This window comes from Haliaeetus albicilla, chromosome 1 (assembly GCF_947461875.1).
Source record: "Haliaeetus albicilla chromosome 1, bHalAlb1.1, whole genome shotgun sequence".
Classification (NCBI taxonomy): domain Eukaryota; kingdom Metazoa; phylum Chordata; class Aves; order Accipitriformes; family Accipitridae; genus Haliaeetus; species Haliaeetus albicilla.
Window position 1 is genome coordinate 55,514,479 of NC_091483.1, and position 12,867 is coordinate 55,527,345.

Consider the following 12,867-nt stretch of genomic DNA (forward strand, 5'->3'; position numbering starts at 1 on the left):
ACTCCACACCTCACGTTAAAAAAAGGGGAGTCTTTTGGCCCTAATTCATTTCTACAGTGGAGTCCAAGACCTCGTACAATGCATGGTCTCCTTGGGCCAGAGCAAATCCTTGGCTGGCAGACTGTGCCGCAGTAGGAGCTGCTCCCCATCCGGATCCTGTTGAAGCCCGTTGGGAATTATGCAGGATAATGCACTTCCGAGCTAATCTCAGCTCTGTGGAGCAGCCCAGAGAGCTCCTGGGCTGAAACACAGGTTCGTGGGAGCACCAGACATGCTTGTCCCTTAGCTGTCCTCTGCCTGTCCATGTGCCCGTCCCGCATGTCACCCCAGCACCAGGCGAGCGGTGGGCAGGAGTTTTCCCTCAAAGCACACAGCAGGCAAGCCAAGGAAGACAGGGAGCCAGGACTTAGCTGGCTGATGCCGGGCAAGGCTCAGAGCCCAGCTCGGTGGCAAAAAGCCACAGTCAGGGGCCTGTCCCCTTTCACAGCCTGAAACCTGCTGCTTGCACCATCCCCACAAAAAGATTCCCAGTGGGAAAGGGAAGATGATGTAATGCAGGCAACATCCTCCTGCAACCCCTTTACATTTAGCCTTGTCCCCTTCTCTCCCCTCCCGTGGTGTCAGACAAAACAACATAGGCTGGACTTTCCGACTCAAACACATATTTCCTGACATGTTTTGCTGTAAGCAGGACCTTTAAAACTATTTTCATAAAAGCTGGTTTGGCTGTGAGTGTTGTTACATTTTTTATTTGAGTAAAAGCCATGTCTTCCTCCTAAGAACTTCTGGTAAACAAAAACCTTCTTACAAATCCTGATGGGAACTACTGTAAGGACACTGGTGCATTGCACACACCAGCCAAGGCAGAGAGAGCTCATTAAAAAAAACCCACTACTGGGGCTAAAGTATGAGATAAAATGAAAGCATTTATATTTCTGTCTTTCCTAAGTTCAAAATACATGGTGTTTTGAAAGTGCCATATCGAAATATAAAGGAATTGTTGAAATCTCGATTTATGCTACAGTTAAACCCAGCTTTGGAACATCTGTTTGTCAATGACCATGTCGTTATGAGCAGATGTTGTCTTCAAAGAATTAGACAACGTAGGGGAGGAGATATTTCTTGTCCTCTCTCTCCTGTGTGTTTATGTATGTACACAAGTATATGGCAATCAAGAAAAATTGCATTTGAAGAAAAATATGGAGCTATGCCATAGCGCCCTGGCATAATAAACATATATATGTCTACAGGCACCCATTACATATGGGCACTATGGCATAGATTTGTAACTTTATCACCATGCAATTCCCCTTGATTATACTGACAGTCCTAATAAGTTCCAAGGAGTTTGGCCTTCATTATATCCTGCAGCTGAAAAAGCTTGGCAAGAAATAACTCGGCAGAAAACTTCAGTTTTCCCCTACGTATACCTTACTTTACAAAAAAGAAAGAAAGAAAAAGAAAACTTTGGCATAGTATCCAGGTTTAATAAAAAATAGCATAGCAGTAGTGAAACCTACATCTTGCTGTTATCTGCTGGCAATCAGAGACAGGTAGCAAAAATACAGTCTGTGTGTGTATCACCTTCTGGTTTCCTTCTTTTAAAGACATGTAAGACAATCCTCCTAGTAAGACAATAAAGAAAAAACAAGCTTGAATCTCTTTCTTTTCAAGCAGGAAATTGTCATATACTTGGAAGCTGCTGTGCCCCACCAGTAACTACAATTTTGCTAATATTATCATTATCACAAAGTTATCTGAGGAATGCAGTGACTGCCAAGGAGCAAGGAGCATGTCTGGGGTATGTCTAAATAAAAAGTCCAAAAAACACATACCTTGATGCTCTGTGTCCGGAAGAAAACCTTCTTACTGTTACTGTTCACTAACCAACCCTTTATGAAAGGCACGGTTAGACAGTTCACCTATTAGGTCATCACCAGGCTGTGATTTGTGGGTGACGCATAGCACCCAAGCAGTATTTACCTCACCACAAATAATCAGAGGTGCTGGTAAAGGCTGCCAGCATCATCTGCAAGAAAACAGAGCTTGGATTTTGATATTCTGACTCAGGTTTGGTACCATGGGAAAGGAGATTATTTACACAAGAAGGAAAAAACTACCCAGACAGGATCTCAAAATCGCTTTCAAATGAGACAAAGAAATGATTGCTATTGCTGGCAAGGGGCAAACTCACTCACACTTCATTCGTGTGGCTGCACTCTCTTCTGCAGCATCAGGGTTTCCCGTGAGAAGTAACTGGATAAGGGAATGGCTAAATCCAGTCCAGGAGGTTGCTGGTTTTATCAACTTGATCTTGTGAATTATTATGCCTCCCTCCTTCACTAATGAACCTGCTCTCTCCAAATTACGCAGATCTGCTTTTTTAATGTGATCTAATTTAATCTTACCACTGTATGTTCTGCTATGCCACCATTAGACAAGGCATTCCATTTCCAGAAAAGCCACTTCCTCAAGTGTACGCAGAGCCTGAATACTCATCATTAATACAAGTGCACAGGCAAAATTATTTGTTTTTCATTGAAAAACAGCTATTTAAAAGTTGTCTTGTTGATTTTCTGTACGAAAATACCTGCTATGCACCTTTTTCTTTCCTCTCATAGAAAGGAAGGGCACGAGTCAGTGTGGTCCTCTGTGTAGCCAGGTGCACATACAAGCAGAACATTCTCCTGTGCACCCATTTTTATGGATATCCTACCCAGCTAACTTTTTGCAACTGAAACCCTTGATATATTGAATGCCACTCTTTCAACATTCCTGGAAAATGGCTTTCCTTTTATTAAACAAGGCTTTTTGCACTCCATGAACCTGCATGATACAAAATTCAGTGTAAAAATGTCTTCTGCTGTCTGTACTGCCCCAGCCTCTCAAGTGATGGGAAGGCACCAGAAGCCAGGCTACAAATCAGACCCTGGTGACACCCTTCAAATGTTGATCGAATTCATGCATAACTGAACACTACAGTTTTAATAATTATTTCTTAGGAAGGAGTTTGCATTTTATTCCAATCCAGTGCTGCAGCCACCATTAAACCCCCTAAAAGTTTATGCAATAACAGAGTAATATTATTGCTTTTGTCTGAGTCTTTTTTACTGTCCAGAGTGAAAAGCAGTCTTGCTAAAAAGCCATCCAGAGGGTTCCAATTATTTCATCTTCCACAGAGAGGTAAAAAAAACCCCTACCAAGTTCTGATGTTTTTCAGTCAGCTACTACTATCACTTTGTTTATAACAGCAACAAAAAGAAACAGAAATTCCTGTTTCCAAGAGTCACCATGACACCTATAAAACCGGACAGGCTGAAAGATTAAAATGAAAATGTAAAAAAAGATATAGCATAAGTGGTCCATCCAAAAAGACTTTAAAGGTGATTTCATAAAATGTCAACACATCCACATTTTCAAAAAATGATGAAAAGTGTAAGTATCTAAAAGAATTTGATTTATACTGCGTGGGTGTTCTTATGCCAAAACTGTATATCACTCATAAAAACAAAAATAAAAGACACTTCCATACTTTTAAAGCAAGATAATGTTTTGTCTATAGTCCTCCATCCTTCTAAAAGCAAGTTATACTATAATACATTGTGCTGAGAGACACCAAATCTGTAAAACATATCAAATCACTACAACATATTAAAAGAAATTCAGTGATAGTGCTCTGCAGAGAGCAGTGAAAAATAATGACTTCAAACAAAGTATCTGGCCCATGCAGTTAATGGCATTTGTCTGTGTGCTGGCTTTGTACAAAGTAAAAAGCACAAACAAAAAGAATAACCACCCCACCCCACCCCCACCCCCCAAAAAAAAAAAATCCCAATTAAACAGACCCTGAATCAAAATTGCAGATCTGAAAAAAGTGTCTGAAAGAGTGTCCAGGAAAAAAAATCCCAGTCTAATCCATACAGATGAAGTTCATCTTCACCCTCCACTGAGTGCAAGTCACTAGAAAACCAACAAACCAAAATGAATTTGTTATCAGTTTTACACCCACCCAAAACACTCTATGGTGATCAAACATGACCATGTAGGAGATGGTGCAACTCCACGTCTTGGTCCTGTTACTGGTCTCCATGGGAGACATTCTGTTGTGTGCTGTGCCAGATGGACCTCAAATACCACCAAATCCCAACAGCCCAATTTGATGTGTTCTGCACAACAGTAATGAACAGGCGCATGTTTATTGGACAAGAAATAAGAACAGATTGGTCTGCTGGAGCCCAGGCTGGTTTTGAAAGAATCAGACAAGACAACTTTTCTCTAGGATCAGACACGTCCTTCCAAATCACTAGGAGAAAGCAGAGAGGGGATCCCAAAGCCCTGTATCGAAAGTGACCCTTTAGACAAGCACAATGGTTGAAGGAATCTCAGCCCATGAGCTGAAATCTCTCCTCTAGACAAATTGCAACAGGTAGTTGCAAATAATGTGGGGGTTTTAGGCAAAAGCAATCAATATCAACCCTAAAATCACTAAGGCAATACAGCAAGTGCTAAATTGTGGCTTCAGCATGGCATAGCTGATCTTTATTGAAAGGCAAATGGTTTAAGGAAACCAGGTGGACCATACTATACATGCTGTGGCCAGTGCTGGCTGTCTTCTAACAGGTAAGATTTTCAGCCACGCAACAGTTTAACAGAGAAACTGGAAACACTGGAATCTCAATTAGGCAGCAAAACTCACAATTCAAAGCTGCTTGAAGTCTCTCCAGCTTCAGACAAACTTAGCGTCTTTGTTAGAAGGCGAAGGAAGGTTCAACAGCCCGATGACTCCCAGATGGGCACAGGATTTTACCATTCCTCAAGACTGGCCCAGTCCTACAGATTTCCTTGCCCTTCCTCCTTGTTTTGGGCAGAATGCCTTCTCCTTCATAGCACCTCACCACCTGGTCCAGCCCAAAGGTACAGCCCTGCTTTATCAGTTCAGCACCTCTTTCCACATTTCACTTGAAAATGCACATGCCAGATAAGGAGAAATTTCTTCCAGATGTCAGGAACTGAGCATGAGCACATCCTTGTACAGAGAGAGGTAATTTTATGTGATGGGAACACTGTAGGATAATTAGAAATAGAAAAAAGTCTTCTTTTAGAGGTCAGTGTTTAACTCTCTGTCAAGACATTTTAAGTATTTCATGTCTCCGCAGTATTCCCTACCCTAACTATGCCATCCAGAATTTGTCTAAATAAAGGAAGTCTTGGGAACATTTCAGAAATATGGTCTATGTATTGAAGAATGGCAAACTGCAAAGATGATAAAGACAAATCTCCCTTAAATCCAGCTTGGTCCTAGAGTTTGTACTGTCCAGCTCAAAGGGAGTGCCCTCCCCCCGGGCAGCTTCCCCTAGGGGACCTGGGTGTACCTCACCTCAAGAGACATCAGCTCAGCATTTCCACCTGTGGGTAAAGGAGCAAAGAGGCATCCTCTGTGTTGTAGCTACAACCTCCAAGTCACACATGTGGGGCATTTTCTAGATGTTTACTCGGCTCCTCACCACCACAACTTTCCTCGTACAATGGGAACAAAACAAATGCATCCCTTGTTCCAAAATCCAAGCGTGGTAAATATGCATGATTGAATGATTGCTGCCATAGTAGTGGTTTATTACTTACTACATTTAGCCTGGTTCTTTGTAGCTGTGCGAATATATATTATTCTGCTGCATATGAGAGTAAGTCTGGTTTTGATTAGGCTTGTAGAAAGCTGTCAGAAAGTCAGACTCGAGCAAATAAGCCCCTGTAGGTTCACTTGGAAAAGCCCATAAAATGTCTGCCCTTCATTTAAATTAGGCTTAGACAGAAACACAAACCTGAAAGCTGCCAGTGTTTATATATTTGATTAAGAATTTTTTTTCTTGGGGGGCAGAGGAGGCTGGGAGAGGAGTTATTCTGGGAATGAGCCTAGTCAGAGAGCAGCCTTGGGCCCAGACCCTCATTCCTGCAGAAAAAGCAGAGGAAAAACAGGTTTCTGCTTGCACCCTGAGCTATAGTACAGCCAGAATAAATCCCTCCCTTGAACCAAAGCCCAGCAGTGGACGAGCAGCATAGCTACTCCACAGTCATTTCTGAAACCATTAGGTTGTGGCAGTGGCTAAAGCAAGTTCTGGGAATACTTTGCTATACATGTCTTGCTTGATTGCAGTTTTTCTACATATCTCTGAGCCTCGGTTGAGGAAATCTGCCTGGGCTGCAACCCGGATGGCAAGGCAAGATGTCTCGTGGCACCTGAGCTCCTTCAGGTCTAGCTCAGGTCTTCTCATGGGGCTGCAATCCCCAGAGGGTGGTCCCTGTCCTACACAGAGATGCCCCTATGTGCAGTAGCGTTTTGCCCTGTTTGGAATGGATATGCCAACCATCCCCTTTAGCTTGTACTGTGCTTTTATTTTCTTAAGTACTCACTGGCTTATATATCCATGCTTTAGCGGTAGGGCGTGAGGTCTGCACCCCCAGCCTGGATGATGACATCGATCTGTCATCTTCAACTCTCACTCCGTGCTGTCTGAAATGTTACTTATGGTTGGTTTTACTTAGAAGGCATTGCCTGAACCCCCTGCCTCTGCTCTTTCTGAGATGAGCAGGCTGGCTGCTCCCTGCCTCTCTCCCTTTCATGCATGCACATGTGCATCCTCAGCTCTCCCACTCCCCTGGCTCACGCATTCTCCATATGAAGATAATAGGCTCAAAACTTCCCTTCTTTGCCTGCCTCTGCCTCATCTGGGTCCCGCAGGCTCCGGTGCATCCCCTCCCCGTGTGCGGATCCACGGCTGTCCTCCAGAGCCTTCCTCGAGGCGCCTGCCTGCGCGCCTGCCCCCCGCAGCCGTGCCTCTCAGGTTTTGGGGTCACATCCCCTACTGCCAGGCTGCCGTAAATCCAGCGGTGCCTCCCGAAGCCTCTGGCTGTGTTTTTTCCTGGGGGTTTCACCTGCTGCCTGCACGCATGTGCACACATGGGTCTCGTCTGCTGCTCCTGCTCAGCGCTTTCTCAACATGGTTTTGGCCTCCCAAGCTGGGACAGAGGACAGGCACAGCCTCTGAGGCACCTGGGCCAATCCCCAGGGTGCAGAGCCACCCCCAGGACCTCCACCAGCTGCCAGCTCTCCGGGGTTTAAGCGTGCCCCGTCCCCACACTGCTGACACAGGAGCATCCTGGGCTTGAGCCTGCCACTTCAGGGGACAGAAAAGACAGACTTCCTCAGGACTTTGGCATCATGATTGCTAATTATTTGACAGGCTGAGAAATAAGCAGATCTAGAGGCCCTGCACACCTGTGTCTTTGACCGCTCCGGATCAGCATTTAAGCCCCCGGTGGGGAAATCGGTACCTTGCACCCCAGGGGGAGAGAATTTCTCTTTCCTTTCTCTTTGTTTCTGTCTGGCCATCCACCCAAATGCTTACAGAGATGTTGTAGCTGCTGCATCTAAGCAACCAGAACAAAGTCCCTTGATGCCCACTGCAGGGTCCTGGGGACAGTTTGGGAGTCTTTCAGTATTGAAACTTTCTATTAATTATTCTTATCATTGCTAGCAGGAAGGTGGGAAAGCACTGACCTGTTCAGTAGGGCAAGCAACAGGTGCTGCCCTCATTTTCATCAGAACCTCTCCTTCCTACCACACCAGGGTCAGGCTGCATTTGGCTGAACACACATGTGCTAATTGTAGGAAACAGTTAATAGGCACAAAGAATTATCTGTGTCTTATCTAGTGCTGGCATTTTATTAATTGTTCCCAAAGACTGAGGCTTTTCAGGCTTTCGTTTTAATTAGAAGGAACAGTTGCCAAAAGCAATTTCTCTTAGGCAACTTTCACCATTCGTTGAAGTCTTCATTTATCTGATATTATTACAAGGCCAGGTCAAAAAGAAAAAATAATTATAAGAACACCCCATCTATTCAGGTTCTGAGAAGTCTCCTAGGTAGCAGCTGGGGGGAAGAGCTTGCCTTGTGAAAAACCTCCTGTCCTTGGCTCAGCTGAGTCTCCCAAGCAGCTTTGTTCCCTGCGTGCACTCCGTGCTTGAGGGAGATATGCGAAGGCTACCATTAAGCCTGTTCAAAAATACAAGAAAAGTGTAAGATTACCTGCAGGAACACTTCAAGGCCCACTTAAGTTTCAGGGGTGACTTAGGGAGGATCTCTTTGTAGAGGCAATCTGCCTTTTGATCATATTGCCTCTAATCCTCCCTCCCTGCCTTTATTGCTCATAGGAATTTGGGCATGTAAGCACTCATCCAGCTCCCTGGGTTGTTTTTATTTATACTAGATGACGGAGCTGTTCGAACTGCACAATACTCAGGCACGGATAGCGATTGATGCCATGCAATGGGAAGGTGGATGGGTCCACAGCCATCTCACAGGACCAGGGGAGCATATTGCACCGAGCAGCGATAACGGTAAGGCTGCATCTGCTGTGCAGACACATCGCCTGCAAAACCCGTCCCTGCTGCACAAGCAGAGGTAAAAAACTGTCCCTGCCCCAAAGATTTTAGTCCACAAGAGGCAAGGAGCTGTACGGTAGATGAAATGTGGAGGAAGAACCATGGGGACAATGATCACATCCTGTGGGTGCACAGAGACTTAGATACATTAACAGGATATTTCAGTGACAGAACCCCATACATGTTGCCTGCTTGGCTATTACTGATTGCATAGTTCAGACATGAAGTGATGACACCAAATCATCCCTAGCCTGGGGAAAGTCCCATCCAACCAAGGGAACAGACTTCAAAGCTCTGGATGGCCCAGGACTTACAGAGAAACAGCACAAATCCAGAAGCATCACAGAAAATACATTCACAGGGGTCTTTTGCCTGTGACAAGGGACATACACAGATTGTGGAGATGGCTATGATGGCCCTCGGCAAATTTAAGAGATGGACAAATATGACTGAGAAAAAAAAAGCATTTCTCAAGAAATAAGAGCCATGTCATTGATCAATCAAAAGGTAAGGAGTTAGATGACTTATAAAATATTTCAATTTTATTTTAAGCTCTTGCTGCAAACCATCAGGTACACAAATTACATTCTTTTCATGAGGAATTCCTAGTATTTCATTCTGTTAATACTGACAGAGAACTTCTGTTCCTTGAATTGTACCCTATATTTCAACAAGTTTTATAGTGACACTCTTAGCATTTATTCCTTCCCTTGGCAAAGTGGGTATAAATAGAGCTAAATAAGATATTTTTCTTTTTAACATCAAGCTCCAGGCAATTTCTTTTATTGCTACTAAAACTCTGTAAGGTTGGTTGTTAAACTCTGCTCAGGCAACTTAACACAAGGCATCACCCTGAGGTAGTTTTTAGTAAGACAGGAACACACCGTGATGCATTATGGCATCCACAGACACTACTGTCATGGTATGCGTGCAAATGGATGTCCAAAGTTCAGAATTTCTAAAATAAATGTGCCACCCATATGAAAGGCATTTAGAGATGAAAAATCAAGAGCCCATAAAAAAGTGTGTGGATGAATTCATGTTCTAGGGGAAAAAAGAATCATCAGTTTAAAACAACTGAGGATAATAAAGCTTATTAATTGATGACAGATATTGAGCCACTTCCCACTGAGATGTTACAATGGTACAATGAAATTGATAAATGTATGATACTAAGCTCTTGTAAGGCCTTATCCTGAACACTGCACACCATTTCTGGCCATTTGTGCTCAAGAAAGATGGATTGAAACAGAAATATACCCAGGGCCACCCAAACAGGATAATCAAGGGAATTAAGAGCCTCTCTCTTCAGAGGAGATGGAAAGATTTGGCTTTTTTAGCCTAGAGAAACAAAAACTAAGCAAAGAGATGATTACTCTCATCAGCAGGGCAAATACCAAAGGAGGGAACAAGGACTTCTGACAATAAAGAATGATACTGGCAGAAGAACAAAGAGATATAGCCTAGAAGTGAATAAATTTGGGCTGGGAATCAGAAGAAAATTTCCAAGCATTGGAGAAGCGAAATCTGGAGCAACTTTATAATAAGAGATAGAGCACGGCACAAAACAAACTTGTTTTTAAAACAGCAATTGATAAGATTAAGAACATGATTATCCAAAGCAGTTGCTGTGACAGCAGGGCTCCTTCCAGCTCTACCCTGATGGTTCAGGAGATGCAACTGACCCTGTCTTTGATTATAAAATCAACAGAAGGTGCAGCTAAAGGCAGGGAGTATGTTTCTGATTCAGAGACTTTGCAGAATTTATTAGGAAAACACCTCTTTTCAGTCACAGACAAAGGGAATAGTGGAGCAACTTGCCAGCCAGCCATCACAACTGAACAATCACTCAAAGTATAACAATTTTGCAAGCTGACATTTTCTTGAACTAGATAAGACCTAGAAATAATAAAAAATGGACAAACGTTAAAAGTAGTTAATTTTCAATGTGATTTTCAGTTTGGGGTTTTTTTTTTAAAGTAAAAGTTCTTTGAGGAGATCAGTCAGAATATGACCAGGTAAATACCATTCACTGTAGAGAGCCACATTAATTTTGAAAAATTCACCCCCAAAAAACCTAAATCCAAACCAGTTTCTCCAATAATGGATTGATAGTGATCCATCTCATCACCCGTATGTCAGGATTTTTCACATCCTTATCAGGCAGCAACCTTTAACAGATCAATCGGCAAGCTAATTCTCCAGTTGACAGCTGTTGATACTGCTGGATCTGCAACATCTATACTTTTATTCGCAAACCTCACTTTGGCAATCAGCTTTTAAAACTGCAGTTGAAGCTAAAAAAAAAAAAAACCAACCAAAACTGCTTTTTTCTGTGCATAAGGCAATAGTGCCATCTCGTGGGAAATACTCTGCTTCATGTCTTATAGCAGGCAAAGGAGCTTGGAGCCTTTCTTCACACAAACATCTCCTCAAGAAAAATAGATGTAGATTTTTCTTTTTTTTCAGTTGGCTCCCTCGGGTTAACACGTAAACGTTCGTCTAAAATGCCCACTAGCCTCTTCCGGGCGCTGTGATAAGGTTTCGTAAGGTTTTTGCCCTGCTCCGAGGTGCTCTTCCTACAAACCGTGGCTCCAGGGCCCTGTCTGGGTTTGCCCCAGGAGATCCCAGGTCCTGTCCTGCGTCCTGCCAGGAGGGTCCGGTGGGCAGGAGGGAGAGGGGCCAGCCCAGCTCCCACTGCCTGCAGGCAGAGCCCTGCTACTCTGCCTCACCCTGCAAGACCAGCCTGGCTGGGCAAGCACACGCCAGGAGTCCTTGGGACTGCTGCACGTGCGCTACACACACACGCTTGTCAGTCGCATCTCAACCCTGCTTCTCCTATCGACATTTTCGGTCCATTTATCTGATTTTGTGCCTCTTTACCTTTTTAATGGCTTTTTCCTTCAGTCTCTGCAGAGCCAAAACACAAACAGCACTTCATACACCAGAGAGCACTGGAAACCTTTTTACACCTAAAATGTCATCCATCTTACAGAGGAAAACCAACAAGGTTTCATCTGTGTCTTCCACGAGCAGTGGAAGAAGTGTGGGAGAGCAAGGCCCTTTCTTCCAGTAAGCTCCATGTGCAGGGCTCCTTGGTGAAGATCCGCTTCCTTTTACACAAAGCAGGTGTTAAACAGAAACCGGCTACTTGCTTCAGACTCCAGCCTTTTCTGCAAGGCTTCTCCTCCTACTGCCATGCTAGATCCTAGATCTGCCTGCTGTGACTCCTCAGAGGCTTTAAGGGCTCTCCCACCAAAATTACAGCAGGCTGTAAATCCATCTGGGCTCCCCAGTCAACCTACTTCTCTGTAAGCAAATGAAAGTAAATCCCAGCACAGTTTTTTTTTTCTAGATCCCTGACAAAGGTGGTGAGTTCTGGAGCCATCAGATAGATATTTGCCAGAAACAGGAATTAAATAGGATCCTGTATTCGCAGCAAGTTTCCTTCTGCAGCCTGCACTCAGTGGTTCAAGACATGCTCAAGAATGAATCTCGGGCTGATCTTCCGTGATGCTGTTGGTTCAGCATCACCAATGAAGGCAAGCATCAGGAAAAAAACTGTAAAATATTACTTTCATTTATCATATGTACGCTCTTGCCAGTATTATAAAATTACTATTTATTTTTATAATACCAGTATTATAAAATGAGAAGAAACTGCCACACCTATCTATTTTGTCTTCCTGTATGAGGCTCTAGACTCTTTCCCTGGACTGTTATACATGTAGTGTACAACAAACACACACTCACAAGTTTAAAATTCCTGTGATGGACAATCTATCACAACTCTCGATAAATTATGCCAGTATAGTTACAGCAGGATCAACAAAAAAGACTACAAGTTTACAGAGAACAGATGTCACCTTGACACTTGGCGTCCGATGTCCATTTGCAATAGCAGCAATTGAGATCTGGTTTAATTTGGTTTAAGCTAAATTCAGAGCAGGTCAGGTACTGTTAGTGTAAGATACAAAGAGCTTAGGCTTGGTATTTTATTAATTCTCTAACTAAATAACCAATTTACAATACAGTTTTGAGGTACTAGTTTAAAACACGCTGTTTATTCAAACTAATTGAAATGGACATGTTATTTAGATTGCAGTTAGTCATTCCTGAAATTCCAGTCTGGGTTAGAAAAACATATGGTACTAACAGGTATTAATCAACTGAAAATGGTTAAATTCAAAATTTCATATGCATTTCATTGATTTAATAGCTGAAGAGTTTGAAGACAGTACTTCAGTTAAACCACAAGCTCTTCAGGTTGACCAATACACCATACACTGACTGGAAATGAAAATACTAATTGTATTTCTATATTAAAGGACCGGCACAGCTCTACTTGTGTCTGGTTTTACTTGGGTAGATTCCTGCCCAAATTACTGAAGCATGTAGAAATAATCGAGTTTCCTTTTCTGAGCAAAGG